General features: G+C 48.1%; 1 protein-coding gene across 2 annotated transcripts in view; it reads right to left on the reverse strand.

Annotated features, from left to right (window-relative positions):
- Nucleotides 1-22,317, reverse strand: part of Tead4 (TEA domain transcription factor 4) — a 74,856-nt gene extending 52,539 nt beyond the window's left edge. For both annotated transcript variants that reach the window (XM_021164536.2, XM_021164535.1), the window contains exon 1: nt 21,798-22,317. The gene's annotated coding sequence lies outside the window, so the exon portion shown is untranslated. The remainder of the gene's footprint in view (nt 1-21,797) is intronic.
- Nucleotides 22,318-27,221: the final 4,904 nt, after the last annotated feature.

The following is a 27,221-nucleotide window of genomic DNA, read 5'->3' on the forward strand; positions in this document are numbered from 1 at the left end:
ATAGATACATGCCATTCATTTTCAGAATTATGATCTTCAGGGCAAGCTCCCAAAAACTCTCTTTTTTTTTTTTTTTTTTTTTTTTTTTTTTTTTTTTTTTTTTCTGGCTTTTAAAGATAGGGTTTCTTCTGTGTAGTCCCGGCCATCCTGGGACTCAATCTGTAGACCAGGTTGGCCTCAGACTCAGAGATCTGCCTGCCTCTGCCTCCCAAGGACTGAAAACCTCTTAGACGCTATTAACAGACACTAGCATCTGTCAACGTTGCTAAGAGTGTCACCACATAGCATCTCAGGCCTATAGACTAGATCCCCAACCCACTGTATCTGCACCTGTGATGTACCCACTGATGCCTTCCAAACTTGCCTTATGACTTCCTTTGTTCTGTGAAACTCTGTATAATAATAATAATCTGTAAAACTACTTCCACACTGGAACATGGAATTTTGGGGAAACCTAAATCTGTGTTCCTGGGCCATGGTCACTCATAACAGCTATAAACGATCTCTTATTCCCTTTAAGATGGGAGCTGTGGTTTCCCCGGCCCCCGTTGACATCAGCAGAGAGTTCTGCTGCTCCTTAATGTTTGTGTCAGAGAGAAACAGACCTGCAGAGAGGACCTGGAGATGTCTGGAATTAGGTAAGGAGATTGAGACCCTAGAAAGGGAAGTGGCCATCAATGGCCTCAGAACTGGTTGAGGCTGGGACTGGGACATCTGAGCCCTGGCTTTCTGATTCATTGTGAATACAGCCTGGATGTCTCCCAGTAACTAGAAGGAGCTATACTCTCAAGAAGGAAAGGAGTGGGCCCCAGCCAGGGAGAGCCAGAGAAATCTCCCACTTCATAGCTGCCACGCCCATCCTTTTCCATGATTTATTCAGAATTGCAGAGGTGGGGGGGGGGCACTAAGGCAGGAGAATCTGGAATTCAAGGTCATCCTGGGCTACACTCGGAGATCAAGGCTATGGGAGACCCTGTCTCAAAAAGTAAATACAGAAGAATAAGTGGTATGAGCAAGCATTACATGCCAGGCACTGGTGACAAAGCCACGTGAGACCTGGCCCTGCCTGCAATGTCCTTCTATCAAATGTGTACAAGGTGGAAGGAGGGCCCAAAGTCATCCATAAGATCAAGTACAATGAGTTCTCTAAATCACAGTCTTCAGGAATATCTGTGATGTCCAATATCACCAGGGAGTGTTTACAGAAGGGACCTGAGCATCTATGGGTTCTGGTGACCACCAAGGCATGGTTTCAGGCAGAGGACCTCAAACTTTCTGAAGCATATGTGTGTGTGTGTGTGTGTGTCCCCTGTATAACCTACATGCATCCTTCCATATATTTTAAATCATCTCATTCTATGCCCATGAATTATGAAATCTTGCCTCAGCCTCCTTAAGGCCAGACTTACAGGTATGACCTACAGGGTCATTGTTCATAGTAGACCCACAGCCAATGAGATGCCTCCTCAGGTAAAAGTGCTTGCAGCCAAGCTATAATGACCTAAGTCCAATCCCCAGGGCCCATGTGCTAGAGGGAGAAAACCTAACTACCCCCAAGTTGTCCTCTGAACTCCACATCACACGCACGCACGCACACTCTTAGCTTTTTAGCTGAATATTTCAGTCAAGTATGAATGGAAAGAAAATCAAACTGCATGTGATAATTGTTAATTGACAGAAAACAGGTATGTTATTTGCAAGAAGTCATTACTTATGTAGGGAACAAGCAAGCTGTGAATTAAGACAGTAAAAGCTATTATACATACACAGAAAGAAAATATTCTCTGTAAAACACAAAACATATTTACACTCTGCCACCAGGCACAGGGGTACACACTGGGAACTCCAGCACTTAGGAACAAAGGGAGAAGGGTCGCAAGATGGAGGTCAACTTGGTTGACATTGTCAAGTTTCAAGCTGGCAGGGGATATAGTCTCCAAATCAATGAAAAAAAACAAAAGAATAAACACGTGTGTGTATGTGTGTGAGTGTGTGTGTGTGTACACACACACACTCACACACATGTATATATACACACACACATATATGTATGCATTTTATCTTCTCCAAGCTTATTTTGCTTCACTGTCTCCATTTACTTTTAACTCTTCATGGCTAAGCTGCCAAGCACAGCACCAATTAACCCTCAGCGCTTGCCCAGACACTACAGAAGCGATCCTTACAAAAGCAAATTGAACAGCCCCAAGCAAAGAACTGTCTGTTCCTAAGCACCAGAGGCTGGAATGCGCCTGAGGGAGAAAACACGTGCCCTAGCCAGGCTTCCAGCAGCCATGAGTTCTGCTCTGGGCCCAGGGTCAGTGAATCAGACTGTACATTAAGCAAGGTGTCTTGGGACTGAAGCACCCACAAAACAAGCCTGTAAGTTAATTGGCTGACAAAAATCTTGTGACCAGAGGCTTGCATGAATGCAACCCAGTGTTTCTCCTATGAGTAATGATTCAGGATTTGTTAACTCGGTGCCTTTATAGGACATAATTAACCATGAAAAACACCAGTGGGTCAGCTGGGTGTGACAGTACAAGCCTATAACCCCAGGACTCTTTAAGGAAGAAAGACACTAAGTCTACATCCAGCCTGGACCAAGTCGTGAGATGTTGTCTCAAAGAACAAACAAAGAAATTGTACCTACTGAGAATAGCATAGGTAAAGGACTGTGGAGGGGTGGGTAATGCTGAGCTCAAGGCCCAGAGTACCACAGCCAGTGTGCGAGGTGAGCTTCTGGCAGGAAGATTCCAGAATTCTCCAAAGGTGAAAACAGCCCAGGTGTCCCTCAACCAGTGACAAACCAAGATACGGTATAGCCACTCGATGGAATAGTATCCAATCAGAAAAAAACAATAATAGCATTCTGATACATGCCCCAACATGGGTGAACACGGAACAGATTCTACAAAGTGGAATGAGCCAGAACATGCCAGACACAATGTCCTCCATCTTTGGCCACTTTTACAAGAAGTACTTACAACGGTCAAATTCAGAGCCAGGAATGAGAACAGTGGTTACCAGAAGCTGGGAGGAGGGAGGGAGATTCTGTAGGCAAGGATAAAACGTTAAGGAAACGGGTGACGGTGATAGGTGTTTAAGTACAGAACTGCAGATGTAAAGGAGTCAGCCTTGCAGAGGAGCTGACATAGCGGCTCAGTGGTCAAGAGCAGCTGCTGCTCTTGCAGAGGACCCAGGTTTGGTTCCCAGCATCCACATGGTGGTGCACAGCCATCTCTAACACCAGCTCCAGAGCATCTGACATCTTCTTCCAGCATCCAGGAGGCACTGCACACACATGGTGCACAGACATACATGCAGGCAAAATACACATAAACTAAAAATTACGTATTACGATGAAAAGCTGGGCATAGTAACACATGTTCGCAAGCCCAGTGTTCGGGGGACTGAAGCAAGGGGATTGCCAAGTTGGGGGCCAGCCTGGGAAACTCAGCCGGAGCTACCCCCACGTAGAGTCAAGTGGTAGTGCACACCTGTGATCCCACACACCTTTAACCCAGCACTCAGGAGGCAGAGCTCAATGAGTTCAAGGCACCTTTGTCTATGTAATGAGATCCTCTCTCAAACCGGGCCCCCCAAAATAAGCCAAGGCAGCCAATCCTGAAGAGTTCTTGGCCAGCCTGAGCTACGTTGCAAGCTATAGTCTATCTTAGATTATACAACATGGACTGGAGAGATAGCTCAGTGGTTAAGAACACTGACTGCTCTTCCCTAGGTCCTGAGTTCAAATCCCAGCAACCATATGGTGGCTCACAACCATCCATAATGAGATCTGACTCCCTCTTCTGGAGTGTCTGAAGACAGCTACAGTGTACCATCACTGCCCGGCTAATTTCAACTTATCAAAAAAGGAGAGAGGGGAGGGGGAGGCAGAAAGAAGGGAAGAAAAACCAAAACACGCTACGAGGGTATTTTTCCATGAGTATATTTGATTGGCTACTTGAGGTACTGGGGATTGAAGACAGAGCCTCACAAACACACACACACATACACACACACGCTGGGCCAGCGTTCTACATTAAGCTCCATTGCCAATCCTCTTCTTACCTTGTGAGATGGGCTCTTGCTGCCCTCAAATATATTGTAAAGCCCAGGCAGGCCCTGAATTTGTAATCCTCCTGCCTCAGCCTCTGGATTGCAAATCTGCACCACCAGGCCTGGCCTGTAGTATTTTACCATAAGAACTGTTTATCTGTTGGGTTTGAGGCATGGGCTTGCTCTACAGACACACACACACACATACACACACACACACACACACACACACACACACACACACACACACAGAGCCTTGGACCTACGGTGCTTTTTCCTCAGGTGCTGGGTTACAGACAACTACCACCTTATCTCTGTTCCTGGGCATTTAAAAGTCATTAAAAAGCCAGGCAAGATGACACACCTTTAATTCCAAGAGGCAAAGGCAGGATACCAGAGAGTTCAAGGCCAGCCTGATCTACATAGCAGATTCAAAGTCAGCCAGGGCTACATAGTAAGACCCTGAGAAAAAAGGAGGAAAAAAAAAGAGTGGGGAAGAAAAAAAACGATGTGACAGAGAAGGCACTTCAAGGGACCCCAAAGTACAGATGACAAAGAAAGGTGGCTTGTTTGTAGTTGGAAATGAAGTTGACCAAACAAGAAAGTTTCCTGTCAGCGGTGGGTGGATGGTTCCTGGAGAACAGAGGAAGAACGAGCAGGGGAAAGAAAACAAGCGAAGGGGCCTGCCCTGGGCACAGGCCCACTTACTCAGCCAGAAAAACTAACCCCAGAGTGACCTTCTAAAGATGAGGCAGGCTTGCTGGAGATGGGAAGGAGGCCTTCTACTGTGTGTGTGTGTGTGTGTGTGTGTGTGTATGTGTGTGTGTGTGGTGTGTGTGTGTATGCATGTGTATGGTATGTGTGTGTATCTGTGGGAGGGTGTGTCTGTGTGTAGGTGTCTGTAGGGGTGTTTGGTGGGGGGGGTGTCTGTGTGTGGGGGATGTTTCTATGTGTGTCTGTGTCTCTGTGTGTGTGTGTGTGTCTGTGTCTCTGTGTGTGTGTATGTGTGTGTATGTGTGTGTCTGTGTGTATGTGTGTGTGTATGTGTCTCTGTGTGTGTATGTGTCTCTGTGTGTGTGTGTGTGTGTGTGTGTGTGTGTGTGTGTGTGTATTATGACTTAGGAAGGGCTTTGGCTCAGTGGACTAGCACCTTTTCACAGATCTCCTGTCTCCATCCCAGCAATGCACAGATAGGATCAAGCCAAACTTAGGTGTCCCAGTGCCTAAAATCACCACTAAATACTTAACTTGGCCTTCATTCTGATTTCGATTAGAATCTAGTTTACTTAAAAGACGCTTCCAGAGTTCAAACTTAGCTCTTATCAGCTACGTGGCTGCTCAGCTTGCATGCAGTGAGCCAGACAGAGTTTGAACCTTAGCAACAAAAATTGTAGCCAGGTATGGTGAATTAATGCCTGTAATCCCATAACTCTGGGGACTGAGGCAGGAAGAGAGCCCCAAGTTCAAGACCAATCCAAATATAACTCATCCAAAATATAACCACGCCGCTAGTGGTGAGGATTCAGGTGTGCTGGCCTGCTGGTAGGTAGTTCTGAGCTACTCAGGCAAGGCTCCAGATGAACCCCAGGTCTCTAAAACCAACAAACCAATACATAAACAATGTGAATCCATCAGAGCCTGGCCATGAGTACCAGGGTACAGAGTTACAGCAGCGTTGCAGGGAGGGGCGGAGGAGGGGGAGGCGGTGTGTGAATCAGGAGGAATGAAAGGCAGAGACGTAAGTGGGCAGGGAAGCACTTGGGGAAGGAAACCCAGGCGGAGCCTCACGTGGGAGAGGTGGAAAGGGAAGCTCCAAGACCCAGAGAAATGGAGAGAGATAAAGAGTCTTAAGAGAGACCACAGGGCTCAAGCTCAGCCTGAGTGTGGCTGCGGAGGCCACCCTACTCAGATCAGCACCCCAGCCTCTGTTCTTCGGAAACTTCGGAGCCAGCCCAAACTAGCCTTTCCAAACAGCTGAGCCGTGGGTGTCTGCCGACCTGTCCCTAAAACCTCCAGGAAGTGGGTCACAGCAACTGGCTTCCACACCCCTCCACCCTCTGTCTGGGGCCTCACAGTGGGCAACAAGGCCATGAGGAAACAGTTTTACACCCCTGGAAACGGGCTGAGGGGGAGGACAGGGGGGCCGGGGGGTGGGGAAGAATTAGACTCAAGCTCAGGTTTGCCATAGACTGCTGGAACCTCTAGAAAGCCTTACACTGGGCCTCTTTGAACTCCAAAAAGAAAAGGTCAATACTGTGGGAAAGTATTCAGAGATGAAAAAAGGCACTTGCTATCAAGCCATGGGGGAAGAGTCTGAAAAGATGAGTCTCTGCCTTCTCAACCATCCTAGAAACGACAAAACACGGGGGCTCACAAACCCAGAGAAACTGAGGATAAGCGTCTTGAGAGACTGTAGTCTCAAGCTCAGCCTACGTGAGGTGGGACAAGGACGCCCCCCAGCTCAGACCAGAGACACGGCTCTGTGGGTGGCAATACTTGCTGGGCAAATGCTTGAGTTGAGATTTCACAGACCCGCACCTCCCAGGGCAGGAGGGAAGAGGAGGGGAGGACGGACAGATCTCTGGGGCTTGCTAGCCACTACCCCATCACCAGGTTCAGGAAGACCCTGTCTCAAGGGGATAAAGTGAAGCATGACAGAGCAGGACACAGGACATTCTTTTTCTGGCACCCACTACACCTCTTTTAGATCGAGGAAGAGACAGTGACGGGGGACCTCCCTGGGCAAAGAGGTTATCTGGGGTTGGGGGTAAAGATGAAAAGGACTTTTAGGGCTGTGGAATTCTCCTGCCTGGTACTGCCATGGTGAATACATACCGTTATGCCGGCTCTGAGCCCCAGAGTAAGCCTTTCTGCAAGCTGTCTGCCTGCTAACGCCAGCTCAGTTTATCCCATGGGCACCACACTGACTTGAGATATTAGCAATCAGAAAAACTGGGGAAAGAGGCATAAATCTGGGACCTCTATACTTTCTCCTCCATTGTCTATAAACTCCAAACAGAAACATATTTAAGGTTTCCTTTGTTACTTTGACTATGTGTATGCACAGATGTCTGTGCCTGGTGGCTACGGGCATGTGCGTGCAGGTGCCCTCAGAGGGTGTCAGATCCCCCAGCGCTCGAGTTAAGATCGTGAGCTGGGACACAGAGCTGGGACACGGGTCCTGGGAAGTGAACTCAGATCCTCAAAAGCAACGCAGGCCTTTAGCTTTTAACCACTAAGCCCCCAAACTGTTATTTTTAAACCTAGTTACTGGGTTTGGTGCAGGAGACAGAGGCAATCTGCAAGCTTGAATCTCTGTGAGTTTGAAGCCAGCCTGGTCTACTGACCAAGTTCCAAGCCAACCACAGCTCCATAGTGAAGGGGGAAAAATGTCTATTTAGGGCCAGAAGGATGGTCCCGTAGGTAAAGATACCTGCTGTCAAGCTTTCAATCTCCAGGACCCACATGGTAGAAGAGAACGGATTCCTGAAAGATATCCTCTCATCTCCCTTCACGTGTGTATTTTGGATCTTTCTCTCTTAAACACACACACACACCATAAAAATGCAATTAAAAAGAAACATTAATTTTAAGCTGGGCAGTGGCAGCACTGGCACACGCCTTTAATTCCAGCACTCAGGAGACAGAGGCAGGTGGAGCTCTATGAGTTCAAGGCTACCCTGATCTACAAAGTAAAATTCTGAGACAGCCAGAGTTACACGGGGAGAACCAGTCTTGGGAAACAACACACAGACAAAACGTTAAATGTGGAACAGGAAGGACATATTCTTTCTCTAGTATTCTTTCCTCCTAGTGACCTCTCTTCGGGCTTCACACTGAAGCAGAAGCGATGGCAGTGTTAGCAGGCCAAAGAAAGGACTGGGAAGCAGAGACGAAGACAGAGACACTGACTTTACAGGAAACAGAGCGGTCCCAGAACAGCTCTCAACACAGGAAGCTCCCTAGGGAGTCTTTGGCAGCCAGGCCCTGGGAGCCGTCTATGGACTCCCATCATGCATCCCTTGGGGCAGATGCTGCACACACTAAGGTTTACTCCCCAGCCTTAGGGTTGAGCTGGCCCTCAGTTACTCCCCCAGGCACTCAGGGCTACCCTTATCCATCCAGGATCTGAGGTTAAGCACAAACCAGTAGCTGGAGCTCGGCCCCTCACTAAGTTCAAGACCTTCATGGAGAAGGAACACTCTACCATGACAGAGCCATGCCCCCCAGTACACAGGAAGGCCCAGCTCCAAAAAAAGATAGGAGGCAGCATCCACCTAGCCTTGGCTCGTTTACCATAGAAATGTCTGAGAGCCAAGAGATTGGGAAGAAGACAGAGACACTGGACCAAGGTTACCAAATCAGAGGATCCACCCTGACCCAGAAAACTCACCCCACTGAGTCCCACTGAATCTCAGCCACACCCCCAGCACCCCTGAAGGCCTGCCAAGCACCCCACCTCCCATTCCAGAACAAATGGTCATTCCATTTGGAAATAAGGCCATGTAAATGGCTGAGGTGCAGGCTGGGGCAATAGCTTTGTTTTTTTCTGGGTGGAGATAGATTTGCCTGACCCACCATGCATGAAAGACCAGGTACCTTCCACTGGCCAGCCAGAGAGGATGCCCACCGGAACCTGAGCCTCTTCCTCTGAAGTGAGTTCTACATCGGGTGCTAAGCCAGGAGCAGACGTTCATGGGTGATAGTGGGGTTGGCGATGGGGGAGGAGGGGTAGCACTGTTCTACCTCTTCTCCATAGACCACCCAGGTTCCATCCACAGCACCCACATGGAGGCTTTGCACCTCCTAGGGGGCACCAAGCACACATATGGTACACAGATGGAGACACACAAAAATAAATAAATCTTAAAAATATCAGACAGACCCTTCACTATAGTTATATGCAAATGAATTATAACCAAATGAGATGTTCAACATCATTAACCATTAAAAAATATAAAACATGTCTGGAAAGACAGCTCAGCAGTTAAGGGCACTGGCTCTTCTTGCAGGGACCCAGCTCCTGCTCCTAGCACCCATGAGGTGGCTCACAACCACCTGTAACTGCAATTCCAAAGGATTTTTTTCTGTCTGTTTTGTTGCTGTTGTTGCTGTTGTTGTTGCTGCTGCTGTTGTGGCAAGGTTTTCTTTGTGTAGCCCTAGCTGTCCTGGAACTTGCCCTGTAAGCCAGGTTACCTGCCTCTCTCTACGCAACTACTGCCCAGCCCAGAGGATCTTATGCAACTTCTGGCCCCCGTGGGCAGCAGACACACGAGTGGTACAGCATACGCATAGAACAAATAATAGAACAAATAAATAGCAGCAACACCCTGACGGGAGGCTGAACGTGGAACACACTCACATGTTGCTAAGTAGAATCGCAAAACAGTGCATCCTGGAAACCAGGGTGGCAGGTTCAAATACAGTGTATGAGCGTCTGTCTCTGCATTGAGATGTGAATTCCACAAGCACTGTGTGCCTGGTCACCATGGAGGCCAGAAGAAGTGTGCCAAATCCTAGGAACGGGTGCTGGGAACTGAACAAAGACCCTTTGGGAAAAGCAGCCAGTGCTCTCAACCAGCTCCCTGGCCTCATGAAGCAGCGTCAAGATATTCGACATAGCTGTTACAAAAGACCCAGCTATCCCATTCCTAAGTATTTATGCAAGAAAAATAAAAAGCCTGTGCTCACACAAAAAAAAAAAAAACAGGAAAAAAACATGCTAATAGTAGCTTTATTCACAACTAGCTGGAAAACCTAAGATGACTAGATACACTGTGTGTGGTCCATCCATTTACAGCAATGGAGACTACTCAGGACTAAGAAGGTACAAGGTGAAAGTGAACAATCGGAATCAAAGGCATGGCGAGTTAGAGAAGCCTGACCCAGAAAGCTACACAACTGTATGGTTTGGTTTGCATGACTTTCTTGAAAAGGCAAAATAACCACAGGGCTAGAGACACCCCAGATTGGTGCTGCCAAGATACAAACATGGGGGAGGGGAGGTGGCTGTAAATGAAGAGATACAGGAACCTGGAACTGTCTTGTACCTTAATTGTGATGTGCCCCTTACAACTCCATGCCTTTGTCCGAACCTGTAAACAGCACACCACCAAGAGCATGTTTTGGTGTATGTAAACTTAAAGTAGCCCTGGGCAGAGCTCAGTGGTAATCTGCCTTCCTCCAGCAAACATGCCCATGTGCACACACACACACACACACACACACACGCACACATGCACACACACATACACGCACGCACACATACCTCCATCCTACCTGATGTGTGCAGCACAGATCTCCCCCTTTGATAAGCCCTGCCACATTGGTCACTGCATGGTAATAGTCCTCAGTCTACACAGATGTTTTTTCCTCTACCTGTGTCCCCATCCCCTGCTTCCACTGTCACAGCCTGACCCATTCACAAAGCTTCTCCCCTACCTCCTCCAGGAAGCCTTCCTTGGCTCCTCCCAGCCCCATCACAATGAGTCATTGGACCTTAATTACTCTTTCTTCATCTTGAAGATTGTCATTATTCAGTCAGTCTTTGTGGGGCACTGATCATCAGGCCAGGGACTAGGCCTTCTATTGTACCTCAGAGCTGTCATCTGAAATCAGTTTCACAGAGCAGACCATGGTGGGGGTCAGACCTGGCCTCCCCAGGCCTTCTACTATTGGACTTTTCCAAGCATATCACCTTAAAATTTCCAACTTGTTGAGTTTTTTTTTTTTTAAGGACCATCCATAAGTCATTTATTTGACAAGCACTTACACAGTGCTTAGGTGGAACCCAGCAAGAACCAAAACACTTTATACACTAGCTCATTTAATCTTCACTTCAACTATGAAACTGCTATTAACTTTTTTCTTCCTTTCTTTGGCTGAGATAGGATCTCATGCAGCTCTGGCTATCTTGAACTCTGAAATTCTGCTGACTCAGCCTCCCTCCGGAATGCTGGGATTACAGGTTTGAGCCACTGAACATGGGGTTTCTTTGAGCATTTTTTTATATTCATCCTGCAGAGGGGAAACTGAGGCATGCCATACAGTTAAATAACCTGCCTTAGAAAAACCTTCCTGGGCCCCACTGCTATTATTAGGTGACAGGACAGTAACTTAGAGTCAAGCAGGCTAACTGGAAAGGTACACTCTCAATCAATATCCATTGACCGCAGGTGGCGGGCTACACTGAGGTGTGGCTGATCTGAATTGAGACGCCCTGTTAAGTGTGATTTTTCAATACTTGAATAATGCCAACTATGAATAACTCCATCTATCGTTTATCATGTTACTTTTTTTCCCAGTCTTAGGGACCGAAACTCAGGGTGCCTTACACATGCAAGGAAAATTCTCCATCACTGACCTTTCTCCATCTGTTATATAGTAAAATATACTATTATGCCCGGCGGTGGTGGCACGTGCCTTTAATCCCAGCACTTGGGAGACAGAGGCAGGTGGATTTTTGAGTTCGAGGCCAGCCTTGTCTACAAAGTGAGTTCCAGGACAGCCAGGGCTATATAGAGAAACCCTGTCTCCAAAAAAAAAAAAACAACAAACAAAAAAACAAAAAAAGATATACTATTACAGCAAGTCAAAACAATATAAAATTTTAGAGGGGGTAGTGAGAAGGTAGTATAGAGGGTTTTTTTAATATATTATTTTTAAAAATATTTTTGTAGTGTTCTATGTGTGAATGTTTGGCATGAGTGCATGTATGTGCATGCATGTGTGGCATGAGTGCATGTATGTGCATGCATGTGTGGCATGAGTGCATGTATGTATGTGCATGCATGTGTGGTTCGGGTGTGCTTGCTGCCTGCACAGGTCAGAAGAGGATGTGTAGCTCCTAGAGCAGGAATTACAAACAGCGTGAGCTGCCCAACTGGTGTGTGGTGGGAACTAAACCTGGGCCCTTAGTCAGAGCAGTAAATGCTCTTACCAGCTAGGCTTTCTTTCTAGGCCGAGTTTTGTTCTGTTGTTTGACTCTGAAACAAGGTCTCATTCTAAGGCCCTTGGCTAGCCTGGAGCCACATACAGAAACACAGCAGCCTCAACCTCATAGAGATCTACCTGCCTCTGCCCACTAAGTACTAGGATTAAAAATGTACACCACCAGCTGGGCAGTGATGGTGCACGCCTTCAATCCCAGCACTTGGGAGAGACAGAGGCAGGACAGCCAGGGCTATACAGAGAAACCCTGTCTCGGAAAACAAAACAAAACAAAACAAAACAAAAAGTGTATACCACCACAAAAAAAAAAACAAAAAAACAACAAATACATTTCACTTTACTTGTTTGGTGGGGAAGGAGCTGCACACATCCCGCTGTAGGAGCATGGAGACAGAAGAACAACTTTGGGGAGTTGGGTCCCAAGAACTGAGTTCAGGTTACCAGCTTGGCAGGGAGTATCTTACCCAGCCAAACCTGAGGTTTTCCACCTGTTGCTAGTCTAGCATCCCACTGATGCCCTACCGAGCCCAACATTTTTTGACTCTTACTATACACCCTAAGCTGTCCTTACATTTACAATCCTCCTGCCTCCGATGAAACTGGATCCTTGAGCACATTAACCAAGTAGCTCTGCTACTGAACTGTTCCACAGTCTTCTAATCTAGATCTGTTGGGTAGCGCTTTTCTGACATCTGAATTACTACTACATTCTGGGGTCACCTTCCCTATACCTTAGCTTCAGAGTGGGACTAAGGTGTGGCTTGACTCTAACACAAGGATGGGGGGTGGGGGGCGAGCAGATAGCAACGGTCACATTCTCTTTCTTGACCAGCCGGGACGCTTCCCTCTCGCACCCTCACCTCCAGTCTGGAAGGTCCCTCTAGCAGGAAGGTAAGATGGGAAAATTCCCCTAACATCACTAGTGGGACCTCCCAAGCTAACATGAAAACTCAGGGCCCAGTACCACAGAAGGGCTGGTACCCAAGTCATCCCTTCCAGTTTCCCACAAGGGTAGAGAGTACAGACCTCCTCCACAACATCCCAGACAACACCTACAGGTTCTAAGAGGGGACTCCAAGGGTTGACAGGTGAAGCGCTCTGCTCTGCATCAGGACCTCAGACCCAGTGAACCTCCTCTGCTGTGGCCACAAAGAGGGCTTGCCTCCACCTCCACCTCCACCGTGAGGAATGACAGCAGTGGGGAATCACAGTTCCCAATCCCTCCACAAGCCTCAGGTAAGACAGTCTAAGGCAGGCACCATAGCAAATGCCTGGAATCCCATGCAGCTCTTCAGAGTCAGAAAAGTTGGGGATCCAAAGTCCCAGGCCATCTAGAACTTTGTGAGTCCAAGAATGAGTTCAAGGCCAGCCTGAGCTCCTTAGTGAGACTTTGACTCAGAAAGAAAAAATAGGGCCCAGAGCAATGGCTCAACAGTTGAGAGCACTGGCTGCTCTCCCAAAGATGCAGAAACCTGGGTTGGGTCCCCAGCATCCACACAGTGGCTCACAACCATCTGTAGCTCTAGTCCTGGGTGATCCAACATCCATCTCTGGCGTCTAAAAATATTGCACACACATGGTACAGAAACACAAATGCAGGTAAACCACACATACACACAAGAAAATTTTTATGGGCTGGAGAGATGGCTCAGTGGTTAAGGGCACTGACTGCTCTTCCAAAAGTCCTGAGTTCAATTCACAGCCACCACATGGTGGCTCACAACCATCTGTAATGGGATCTGATGCCTTCTTCTGGTGTGTCTGAAGACAGCTACAGTGTAGTCATATACATGAAATAAATCTTTTAAAAAAATTTCTGCATGCCAGACATTTTTGGGCTAGAAGATTGGTGGGTTTTGATGCTCGATGAAATGGGGGAGTTCAGAAGTGTCTTCATTCATACGTTTACCTCATTGAAGTTTCTCTTTAATGTACAGCATTTAACTCAGTTTACTTAGTGACTACAACTGTATACCTATGATTTCATTTTAGAAATGCAATTGTGGGGCCGGAGAGATGGCTCAGCCGTTAAGAGCACTGTCTGCTCTTCCAAAGGTCATGAGTTCAGGTTCCCAGCAACCACATGGTGGCTCACAACCATCTGTAATTGGATCTAATGCACTCCTCTGATATCTTCAGACGAAGACAGCAATAGTGTACTCATATACATAAAATAAATGTTTTTTAAAAAAGAAATGCAGGACTGGTGAGATGGCTCAGTGGGTAAGAGCACCCGACTGCTCTTCCAAATGGTCCGGAGTTCAAATCCCAGCAACCACATGGTGGCTCACAACCATCCGTAACAAGATCTGACTCCCTCTTCTGGAATATCTAGACAACTACAGTGTACTTACATATAATAAATAAATAAATCTTAAAAAAAAAAAAAGAAATGCAATTGTATTTTAATAATTTGTACAAAGGAAATTTAGGTTCAACATATGGCTTAATTTATTGTTCTTGGAATTCCTCATACAGTGAAGATTAAAAGTGTTTCCCCACCACCACCAAAAAATAAAATTTTTACAAATTTGAAAGAGACACAAAAGTCCTACCTGCTTCCATGCCTGCTCCTGCTCAGCATCACCACTGCCCTTTGACACAAATTCACACACACAGAACAGGTCCAAGATGTTCATCTGACACAGTCAGTAAATGAAGTGTGGGAACCCAGGGGTATAAACAACATTGTGTGGAGGAGATTCGAAGGCCAGATCCTGATGCCCAGCATTGGTTACGACGAGGACAATGAGGACACGCTGCTCAGAGGCTTCCAGGAAGTTCCTGGTCCACAAACCCAAGGAGCTGAAGTGCTCCTCACGTTATCCCAAATCCTACTGTGCTGAGATAAGTGCTCAGATCATCCACAATGCATTCTCCAAGATCCACAAAGCTATCATGCACAGAGCAGCAGAGATGGCTATCAGTCACCAAGGCAACAGGCCATCAGACCACACAGCAAAGAAAATGAATAGACATTTTATTTGTGCTTAAAGCCACAAAAACTGTCACACACACACACATACAAAATAAATAAATAAATAAATAAATAAATAAATAAATAAATAAATAAATAAATAAAATAGAAAACTTAATTTTGTCCTCTTTTCCCTTTTAGAGGTCCTGGGAATGAAATCCAGTGCTCTGTCGAGCTATCTAGGCAAACACACTAGGCTAGCAAACACACTTCCTGATAGAATAGATTTCTCCTTTAAATGCCAGACATGGCTCTTGGCTTGGCATGGGTAGAATGTCATAGAGTTTAAGAAAGACCTCATAATTCCACTGCCTTGTTCCTAAGTTATGGAATTACAAGCCATTTTGGAGAGCTTCCTCTCAATTTCTTTTTTAGTTTCCAGGTTTTCTACTATGAGTGAGTCCATATTCATTTAAACAATAAATAAAAGATTTTAAACCTGGTTTTGGGGGCTGGAGAGATAGCTCAGAGATTAACAGCACTGACTGCCCTTGCAGAGATCCTGAATTCAATTCCCAGCAACCACATGGTGGCTCACAACCATCTGTAATGGGATCTGATACCCTCTTCTGCTGTGTCTGAAGACAGTTGTAGTACTTATATACATAAAATAAATAAATGTTTTTTTTTTAAAAAAGGACAGTTGCGGGGTTCACACCTTCTAATCTTAATAATTGGGGGAACAGTGTGAGACCCTGTAGGAAAACAAAGAAGGAGTCAAGACAGTGGTGGGTGCTCACAGCACTCAGATGCCAGAGGGAGGGAGATAAGAAATATAAATTAATCCATAAGTATATGTTGAGGATGAGGTCCACCTGGGCTACCTAAGCCTCTGTCTCAAAAAAGTAAGAGTTGGGAATGTAGCTTACGTGGCAAAATGCTTGCCTGGCACCCACAAAGCCCTGAGTTCTACCTCCAGTACTACCTAACCAGGTGAAGTGTCACATGCCTGTAACCCGCACAGGGGGGGAGCCTGTGGGAGTCTTCTGTTCCAGGTCCTTGTCAGCTACCCAACGGATTTGAAACCAGCTTGAGAAACTCGCCTTGGAAAACAATACAGCCAAAGTTGAAAGGTCTCAGGATGGGGCTCAAGTCCCAGAGTTCACTCTCTAGCGCTGGAGGAAAACTGTTTTCCAGACAAACAAAAATTACATGTCACCAGGCAACGGAGATGTATTTAACCCCAGCACTTGAGAAGCAGAGGCAGGTGGATCTCATGAATTCGAGGCCAGCCTGGTCTACAGAGTGAGTTCCAGGTCAGCCAGGACTGTTACACAAAGAAACCCTGTCTCAAAAGACAAAACAAAGCAAAACCAAAGGAAACAGCAACAACAACAACAACAACAAAAGTCTTCTTTTTGCTTAATCTCCAACCTCCTAGAAAATTCTAGCCAGATGAGAAAAAACAGACCTGGTTCTGCCAGCAAGAGCTTGCTTACTATCTTCAACACCCACAGGGCGGACAGAATGAAGCTAGAGAGAGCTGTGGTGTCTTCCACTAGAAATCTCCCTCTGGTGGGCGAGAGGGGAGGGAAGGGATGATTGTTGGGGCTAGTCCTTCAGCCAGACACACACTGCATGCAGTCACTTCTGTTGCCCGGAAAAACCTTCCTGGAAGGTTAAAGTGTTGCTCAGTGATGGAGGTCACCTAGCATGCTCAAGGCCCAGAGTTCCAGTTCCAGGACCACCAACAAAAAAGAAAGAAAAAGACAATTTCTCCATCCAAAGACCACACAGGCTAGAGACTTGTTGCTTTGAACTCAATTCTTTCCTAGTCATTTTGTGTAAAACTCTGGCAGAAGGCTGGGGTTAGAGCACCAGCCAAGCATGTATGAGACCCTAGGATCCAATCTCAGCATGGCAAACCAACCAACCAACTGATACATAGAATAAAACCATCTAAGCCGGGCGTGGTGGCGCACGCCTTTAATCCCAGCACTCGGGAGGCAGAGGCAGGTGAATTTCTGAGTTCGAGGCTAGCCTGGTCTACAGAGTGAGCTCCAGGACAGCCAGGGCTACACAGAGAAACCCTGTCTCGAAAAACCAAAAAAAAAAAAAAAACATCTAGAACTGGACAAAGGATGAAGGAGAAGCCCAGTGCTCCATTTCCAGGATGCTCATCTTGTTCCTTGGAGAAAGAAATCAAGATAGCATGTGTTTTCTCTGCCCCACCCCCTCTTGGGTCCTGGCAGTGGTCCTATGGCCACTCCAAGGCCCAAAGGCACCCGCTTCTCCCCAAGCCAAGTGTACTTTAGCTCTCACACAGAGTCTGTCCCACCCTCCCACAGAGGGTGGCAAGATAAGTGTCCAGTCTGCTAGAACATTCCACCACCTGCCTTAGGCAGGAATCTCCCCCTGCCTGTCTTGCACTGACTGTGACTTTAGAAATCTCTTCCCAGTTGTCCAAGTGACCCAAGGCTGCTGTCTCCCTTACCCAGAGCTCTACCCAGCATTACCTGCCCATCAACTACTACTTGGGGCTCAATGCCAAAGTGGAGGACAGCCAGGTTGGAATGCAGCCAGGAAGAAACAACACTAGTCTTTCATCCCGGCCTAGGCAACTCCTGAAGCCATTCTGGGGGCTCCAGGGGAAGGAGAAGGCACAGTTCTGGCCTGGCAAGCCCGGCAGGAACCTGGCAGAAGAGGCTGTCAGACACAAGATCTTTGCTGGTAAGACACACAACAGGGTGCTCAGTCAGAGAATGGGCCCTCCTGCTCAGGTTTCACTCTGAGTCAACAGCCCCCTTAGGCAGAGAGCCCCACCCTAGGGCCCACCCTGTGTGTCATCAGCCCCTCCCCAGTGCCCTCTGCACTGGCCCTAACACTCAACCGGATATAATCCCATCCCCCCCCAGGAGGGTCACCCTGGCCTTAGCACAGCTCCCATTTCCTGCCCCTGGTGACTCCTCTGAAGTCTATTGTTCACATTAAGTTTGGGTCAAAGGAAGCCGGGTCCCCACCCATGGGGACCAGCCTGCCCACCCTGGCCACGGAGCTGGCCCACACCAGGGAGCTGGCTCATCCTCCTACCTTTCTGGAAACTGGCCTGTATGACAAGCAAACAGATGGGCACAGATCTTGGCCTGCAGTTCTGGTGGGAAATTTCCCATGGATCCTGGCCCACCCCCTGAGAGCCCCAGGATCAACCACACAGGTGCGATTAGACTCTCCTCAATGTACAACCTTAAAGACAGACGGCACAGCAAGGAAAAACTGCCACTTCAGGGCTATACTGGAGATGGAGACTCCATGCTCCCAGGCAGGCAGGCAGGCAGCCTGCCTTACCCCAGCCTCCACCTGGGCCCTTGAGCTGGTGACACCCCCGCCCTCAGGGTGTCGGGGAGCAGCTGTTCAGCTCCAATTTCAGAGCTTTAAACAGAGCCGTTGTTCCTGCTTCTGCCAACAAGGGGTCAAGGGGGCAAAGAGGTAAAGCCACCCTCAGGAGCCCCAAGTTCCCAACTGCCACCAGACTGGCCTCACCTCCGGGAAGGGTGAGGTCCAAAGTCAGGAACTGATGTCTTCTACCTCCCCTGAGAAGGAAGAGACACAAGTTTGGCAATAGGTGTTGCTTTGTGACAGTCACCAGCACAAGACCGCAGAATGGAGGCCAAAGGAGGCTGTGACATTTGCATCCTGAGAGATGGAAAAGATAGAGCTGTGAATTGAAGCTCACACTTGAGGCTCTGGGCTCATCCCTAGACAAAAAAGCAAAATGACAGACAGAGTAGATACATAGACAGATAGATAGATAGATAGATAGATAGATAGATAGATAGATACATACATACATACATACATACATACATACATATATACATACATACATACATAGTTGCATACATAGATACATACATAGTTGCACACATAGGTACATACATAGTTAAATACATAGATGCATGCGTGCATATGTACATATGTAACACACCTCCAACACATACCTGGCAGAGTAATGCCTAGACCTTTAGAGGAAGGACAGTAGATTTGAAAGCTATCCTGATATCCTCCCAGACTGCCATGCTTATATCCTACCATGGGGTAGTTTGCTGTATACTTTCTGCTGGGATGCAAGAGAAAATGCCTGCCTGCAAACATCTGTCTGTATCACAGGATGGAAGACACCACCCTGGTCAGACTGTTACAGTTTCCACACATTAGATGAAAGTGGCTAGGGTCTTCACACCCAGATACTGGGCTGCACAAAGCAGGAGACATAATCCAACGTGAAGAGCTTGGGTTCCGGTCCCAACTCTGCCACTCAGAGCTTGTGCAATTCTAAACACGTTATGGTCCCTCCCCAGGTCTCAGTTTCCCCCACAAAGGAGCTTGACATTGACAGAGGCTCCAACAGTGCTCAGCAAACATGTCCTGAGGGCAGGCAAAAGTGGAAATGAGAATATGGGAGCTGGAGAATGAGAAGTACGTTACCTGGTGGCAAAGTTAAGTCTCCCCACAGCACGGGGCCACAGCAAATGCCCCGTGCCATGGGCAAAATAAATACGATACACGGCGAGGTTTCCCAAAGGGTGCCCAGGGAACCATCATGCAAAATCCACTAGTCTCACATGTTACAAGACCCTGGGTCCAATCCTCAACATGGAAAGGGGGAGCAGGAGGGGTCTTGCCAAAGCAAGCTTAGGAAAACATAGGATCCACCATCTCCAGGGGCCCCGGGATGTGCTGACAGATACTTTAGGAACACTGAGTTTTCAGAGCAAGCTTTCTGCCCTGATTTTGGTTACTCACCCCCATCCCCACCCCCCAGGGTTACTCATCAGGAAATGGAGCCCAGGAGCCTTAAAGGTAGTGAGTATCAAGATTCGTGCCTGGCGGGGGCTGGTGAGATGGCTCAGTGGGTAAGAGCACCCGACTGCTCTTCCGAAGGTCTGGAGTTCAAATCCCAGCAACCACATGGTGGCTCACAACCATCCGTAACGAGATCTGGCTCCCTCTTCTGGAGTGTCTGAAGACAGCTACAGTGTACTTACATATAATAAATAAATAAATCTTTAAAAAAAAAAAAAAGATTCGTGCCTGAGTCTGTCTGACCCCACGCCTATGCGTTTCTAAACCCATGAGAGTGTCTCTCTCCTAGGCATGGCCTGAGCAGGGTGGAATAGACTATCTAATCTATATCAGCAGGAGAGAAGGAAAGATAAACACGAGCCCCTCCCCCTCACTCCTGACAGGGTTCTCTGTTCCTTCCTGAGAAACCCTAGCCATCACCTAGGAGTTGTGCTAATGAGCGAGAACACTGGTGCCAAGTCTGTCTGTGACTCTCACACCACTCTCCTGTCAATATCTTGGCCTCAGCTACCAAGTCCGAGGCTGCCTCCCTTTCCCAGCTGTCACTAAAGCATTCCCTATAGGGATCACTCACGTTTCCCCACAGAAACAAGGTAGCCTAGCTGACTGTGAAGAACGAGGGGGAAACTGAGGCAGAGGATCATCCAGTTTGGACCCAGTCTAGGTTCCAGAGCAAGACCCTGGCTATTGAGGAATGAGAGATTGTCTCCCCCTCATTGCTCAAGGTTCCCACAGGTAGCACTGACTCCCCTGTCCTTGAAGACAACTTAGAAACACTACCAACCACTCAACAAACAGTATCCAAAGTGGTCAATTAAGCCCGGTAAATCCGGCCTGTAATCCCAGCACTTAGAAGGCTGAGGTGAGACTGCTGTGAGTTCAAGGCCTCCTTGGTCTTTTGCGTCTGTCTCAGAAAAAGAAAAAAAAAAAAAAAAAAAAAAAAAAAAAAAAAAGAGGCAGGAGAATGAAAGCCACCTCTTACTAAGGTAGAAGTACCAGGCCAGCCTAAACTGCAGGAAACTTCTGTCTCAAAAGAAAACAACCTAACAAGCTCTTCTCCTTTTAGGGGGTCCACCCCCATAAATATGAACATCCTAGTCCCTAAGGGCAAACAAAGATCTCAGCTTTGCTTAGCCTACCAGCAGTTCCCTAAAGGATTCTGCCAGAACAGGATCCCCACTCCCTCACAGAGACAGCTGCCTGGAAGGGGGCAGGTGTAGGCAGCTTCCTGCCAGCAATGCTCAACCCAACAGGGATGGGAAGAGGGGCGCCTCCGACTACTACTGTCAAATTCTCCCTGAACACAAAGAACTTGGAGACATTGTCCCCTGCCGCGGTTCTTCAGGAAGAAGAAGTCAGAGCCAGAACCAACATCCTCAGAGCGAGGACTTGGAGAGGAGAGTCCTGGAGAGGAGGCATCGCACACCCACGCCCACTCCAACACTCGGGATTTCAGACAGCACCCTCTTCAAGTAGCAATGCACACAGGGTCGCGTTTAGCACAAACAAATCCACCTCCTGGAAGCAAGGTGAGTCACTGCGCACAGATATCTCTTCCTCGGGTACACCCAAAACTTAAGGATGCTGGCGCAGTAATACCTAGCTTTGAACTCACTCACTGAATCGGACGGAGTGTGGGTGTGCCTGGAGCCCCCTGACACGTGTGTACACCGCGGCGCGCCCCTGGGCTGCCTGCTAGAGTATAGTGCCTTGGAGTTTGGGAGCTCCGGTCCATCTCTCTCATCACTTCTCACCTTGGGGAGCAACGGCGTCTCAAACCCTGGGGACCTCTGCACAAGGTCCAGGCAATACACCTCCCTTATGGGCTCTCTTCTCCAGGCAGAAAAGTAGAAAAGGGCCTGGATGAGGCTCGTTAGTCTCAACTTCAGCCGAGCGACCCTGCTCTGTCCAGCCCCTAGACTCCACCGCCCGCACGTGCCCCACTGGTCCCCTAGTGTTGCCCGGGACCACGCGGGACGCGGATGTCCTCCGAACTCAGCAGCCTTACCGGTCCCAGGGTTCGGGAGGCGGGGTGGGAGAGCTCGGCCGGCTGCAGCAGGTCCACGCGGGGCGCCAAGTCTTCCAGCCGCGGCGACGGCTGCGGGGCCCCGAGCGCGTAGCTGAGGCCGGTCCCCACCCCCGGGGCTGGAGTTTGCAGAGGAGCCCGGCAGGAATGCACGGAATGGGGCGCTGGAATGAGACGCGCGCGGCTGGGGAGGGAGCGGAGGGAGTGGCGCTGCCACCCGCACCTTTGGGAGGAGACCCGGCCAGGGAGAGGCTGGGCTCCGCGACTGGGCGGAGCCCCGGAACCGCGGGCAGCCACGGGACAGGACACTGCGGAGACACCCGGGAACCCCGCGGACCCCTTGGCACCTCCCGCCGCTCGCACCCACACGCCTTGACTCTGATCTACCGATTTCCCGCACTCATCCAGCTCCCCACACCCCCGGGTGGCGTTGAGTCCTAACTGTCCCTCCACCACCTCCAGCCGAAAACCGTCCCCTCCGCCGGGGTGGGGCGCTCCTCGCTGCGCTCCTGGAGTACGCGGACAGGAGCAGGAAGGGCTGTTCCCTTCCCCGAGGCTGCTACGGAGGACACTCGCTCCGGGAGCAGGAAGCAGGAACTCCCGGCTCTGCTCTCAGATCCGCCACCGCTTTCCCTCGCCAGCCCTCCCCAACATCAGCCTTTCAGTTCTTTCCTTGTCCCTTGGGATCTGCAGAACTGTCACTTCTCAAAGAGCAGGAAAGGGGAGACCAGTCATGGGTCTACCGGATGCTGGGAGAAATAATAAAGATTAGGTTCCAGCAGTGGTTCACAGAGAGCTGGAACTTAGCTGGTTACCCAAGGTACAGGACAGCTTCGCCATGAAGTTAGAAGTCTGAGTTTTAAAGAAGCGTGCCAATTCAATTTAGGAGAAACACGTGGGCTCAGGCTGGGAGTCTTTAGAACCATTTGACTTAAATCAGTTACTACCTAGCTCTCGCATTCACCTTGACACTTTGGGAAACTTAAAATCAAAGAAAAGCCTTCACTATTTCCCAAAATCAAACAATCTCTGAAGCACTAGCATTAAATTTTTATTGCTGTGGCTCTCCCAGCCAGAGCTGGTGAAACAAACTCGGGCCGGCAGTAAATCTCCAGAATTATTTTATCGTTTGCTCAACGCTAACAACGCAAGATGGAGATACACATAATACATGAGGGTAGGGTAGCACGGGGAGACGCTGAAAGAAAGTATTTTAAATGTCAGGGTTGTGCCCGAGAGAGGTGATCTAAAGAGTCCACGGAAATGCCAGCATCACCACGGGACTGAGTATCCAGCCCTGCGAATCGAGGACTTTGAAGGATGCAGCCCTCATTTGGATGTATAAATTCTGGTGTGCTTATTAAATGGTGAGTCATATCAAAGCCTGGTCACATCCCATTCACATGAAAAGAACATTGCAAGGCAGCAAGCTTATCTGTGAGTGTGAAGTACAAACTGTCCCACCGCTTAATTGGATACTCCTTCATTGAACCTGGTACCAAGCTCAGTGCAGAAACAGACCCCTGCCTTCAAGAAGTTCACTGTCGAAGCAAGACAGTAATTCATTATTGCAAATCCACATGAATTCAAGAACAAACCCAACAGAATTCAAGGCACTGGGGTGACTTTCCCCAGTTCAATGTCTGCTCCCTGTGTGTGCTAGGCACTGCTCTACCACTGTGCTGTGGCCCCAGCCTTGATTCCTTTTGGTTTCTGAGACTGAGTCTACTGAGTTACTCAGGCTGACCTTGAACTCTCTCAGCTGCTCTGGCCTCAGCCTTAGGAATAGCTGGAATTCCATTACAGGTCTCTGCTACCAGGTCTGCAGGGTGACCTTGATCCAGCTCTTGATGGAAACCTGAGTCCACCAACTGCTGTTTCAGGAAGGTTTGGTGTGAAAATAAGAGCTAGTAGGTGCTACACACCTGTGGTAGTCTACACATGAAATGCCAGCAGGAGCTGAAAACCAGCGTGAACCAAAGACTAAGAGAAGTGAGCCCCAGACTGTGAAGCTCATACAAGCTATATTGAAGATGTGGCTGTCATCAAGGCCATGCAGACTCAGGACTCACTTTCTTGATTCTATCATTAGACCCTCTGATGACAGTATTGCATGCATATGGAGACCCCTGTCCTGTCCTAAATACTAGAAGTGACCCTGTGCCTGAACAGAGGCTCAGGATCCAGAAATGAAGGTAAGGTCATGTGTCATCTGCAGATAGAGATTGTCTTTGAGGCTGAGACAGAAAGCATTTACAGCAGGATAGCTAACCACGTCTCAACTGAAGGAAGAACTCTGGCCAGCTGTGGCCAGGGCCAGAGAAAGTTAAAGCAGGAAGAGCAAACATTCAAGGCCAGCCTGGACTATGTTGCAAAACTCTGCCTCAAAAATAAATATAGGGGCTGGAGAGATGGCTCAGAGGTTGAGAACACTGACTGCTCTTCCAGAGGTCCTGAGTTCAATTCCCAGCAACCACATTATAATTCACAACCATCTATAATGGGATCTGGCGCCCTCTTCTGGTGGGCAGGTATATATGCAGGCAGAACACAATAAATGCTAATACATAGATAGATAGGTAGGTAGATAGATAGATAGATAGATAGATAGATAGATAGATAGATAGATAGATGGATAGATGGATGGATAGATGGATAGAAAGAATTATTGAATTTAAACTATAGGAAATTAGGATAATGTGGAAGGGGAGTCTGGCCATAACAATGTGGTTGCAAAAGGGAGGATAGCCCTTCAGGTACAACACAGAGGATGATTGGAAAGCCCTTTGCTTGCTTGCTTGCTTGTTTGCTTCTCTTCAAGACCATTGGGAGTCCAAGCTGGAAAGTGCCTTCACACTTCCTGGTTCGTACTCTTATAAGCTTCTAGAGAGTTCTAGGTCTTTGGGCATCCCATTTTCTGAGCAGATGAAGATGTTCTCAGAAGACCTCCTGCTACAGAAAACTAATCAAGTGGGTGTACCCATCTGAGGGGCTGGTGGCTGATTTTTTTTTTTTTGATTGATGTGTATGTGTATGCCTACATGCACACAAGGTACTGCACTAGGCCAGAGGATGTCAAATCCCCTGGAGCTAGTTACAAGTGATGGTGGGTGCTGGGAGCCAATCCCAGGCCTCTACAAGCACACTCAATAACCAGTGAGCCATCCTTCCATTCCCCCAGACAGTGACTTTACAGAGGTAGTCAGGCGTGTTCAGAAAACTTAAGGGACAGGACCTGTGTTCACTGACCCTCAGGAATGAATCTGCTGCTGGGAACGTTTTAGCTATTTACATCCCAGCTGGAAGAGACAGAGTCCCTCCAATCACATCACATGGTCCATGCCTTGCCCATTTCCTTGAACTCCAGACCGCTCCAGTCCAACAAGCGTGTGGAGGCCAGAGGCAAGATGGTTGTGGTCAGAGCTGGGTTTGATGTGGGAAGGGTATTTGTGTTGATTAGGCCCAAGTCAAACTTAAAAACCATACTAATTAGTGTTCACATATGCTGCTTGGCATTATTTCCATTTCTGGAAATGGAATGAGCTTTGTTTTTCTAGTCCGTGTGGGTCATGATCACAATATCCATAGGGTCCTTTATAGCACAAAGGTCAAAAGGTCTATATAATGGAACTGGTCAAAGCTGCAAGTAACAAAGGACTGTTTAAAACTTCTGATAGTTTCCCTAGTTTTTTTATTTGTTTGCTAGGTGCTGGGGAATCAAAGCCTGGGCCTTACATATGCTTTAACACCAGTCCACAGTCCAGCTCCAACTCTATATTTTATTACTTATTTCATGGATAGGATTGCTCTGTTTTTCACGCACCCCAGAAGAGGGCATCGGATCCCATTACAGATGGTTGTGAGCCACCATGTGGTTGGTTGCTGGGAATTGAACTCAGGACCTCTGGAAGAGCAGTCAGTGCTCTTAACCACTGAGCCAGCTCTTCAATCCTAACACTATATTTTAAACGAACTAGACATCTATGATTTACTATCACGTAAAAAGCAGACTCTTTCTCTCTCACTTTTTTTTTTTTTTTTTTTTTTTTTTGAGACAAGGTTCTCTTGTGTAACAGCTCTGGCTATCCTAGAACTTGCTCCATAGACCAGGTTGGCCTCAAACTCACAGAGATCCATCTGCCCCTGCCTCCCTAGTGCTGGGATTAAAGGTGTGTGCCACCACTTCCTGGCCAGATTCTCTAAGTAGTGTGCACAGTTGATTCTAGAAGGTTTGGGGCTTGTTGTTGCTATGGGAGAGTGGACAGTGCCAGGAAACTTGGTAAGATTGAGCTGGCTTCAGAGTCCCTGGCACCCTGTACCCACCTGAGAAGGTAGATGGCTCCCTTATAACTTATAACTTATAGGTGTGTGTGTGTGTGTGTGTGTGTGTGTGTGTGTGTGTGTATATATATATATATATATATATATAGAGAGAGAGAGAGAGAGAGAGAGAGCGAGCTTTAGAATGGCTTACAGGCTGCGAATCCAACAATGATTGCCTATGATTGAAAAGTCCAAGAATCCAATAGTTCAGCCCACAATGTATCACGTGCCACATTTCTCATATAGGAAACTTGACCTGTGGTCACTTAGAACAGAGTTCTCCATGCTAATGAGATATATAGAGACCCTGAGTTTAGCCAATAAGCTTCCCTTTTCCCAGACACCCCTCTCTGCAAAAGGTATTTAAGCTCTGCCTGACCTTGAAGAAGTGGTATGTATCGATATTCCACAATGAACAATCAATAAACAGTTTGGAACCAAGAACTGTCTCTTTTAGGCTTTTCTCTGTATAGTCCTGACTGTCCTGGAACTCGCTCTGTAGACCAGGTTGACCTGCCTCTGCCTCCCAAGTGTTGGGATTAAAGGCGTGTGCCACCACTGCCCTGCTGTCTCTTTCATCAATATCCATTGATGGAACATGGAGAATGCCTTCAGCTACAGAGCCGAGCTGCCTAAGCCTCCAGCAAAAGGCCCCTCTGTGCTCCCAGACAACCACTGTTAAGTTAAGGGCTTTCCCCTATGAGCTTTGATGAGTTCCCCCACCCCAGCCCCTCACCCTCGCTCTGAGCTCACCCTCACCTCAGCCCAAGGGCCTCCTCCTATCTCTGCTCTTCCTCGACACAACTTCCAGGAGTCTGGATGTCCAGGAGTCTGAGAACCCCCAGCCCTGGGCTCATTCTCAGCCTGCAGGCCCACTCCCTGCGACCCAGTGGCATCTGGGTGTCTAGGAGTTTGGGAGCCCCCTGCTCCCAACCCTTCGTTCCCGATTCCATGGGGTTTCCAGCAGCGACTGTAATCAGGCTGCCCGGCTTCAGCCTCCCCACAGCCTAGGCTGCGTTTTCCCACCCCCCTGAGCGGCGTTGAGCACAGCAGCAGCAGCAGCAGCAGCAGCAGCAGCAGCAG

Source organism: Mus caroli, chromosome 6 (assembly GCF_900094665.2).
Source record: "Mus caroli chromosome 6, CAROLI_EIJ_v1.1, whole genome shotgun sequence".
Taxonomy (NCBI): domain Eukaryota; kingdom Metazoa; phylum Chordata; class Mammalia; order Rodentia; family Muridae; genus Mus; species Mus caroli.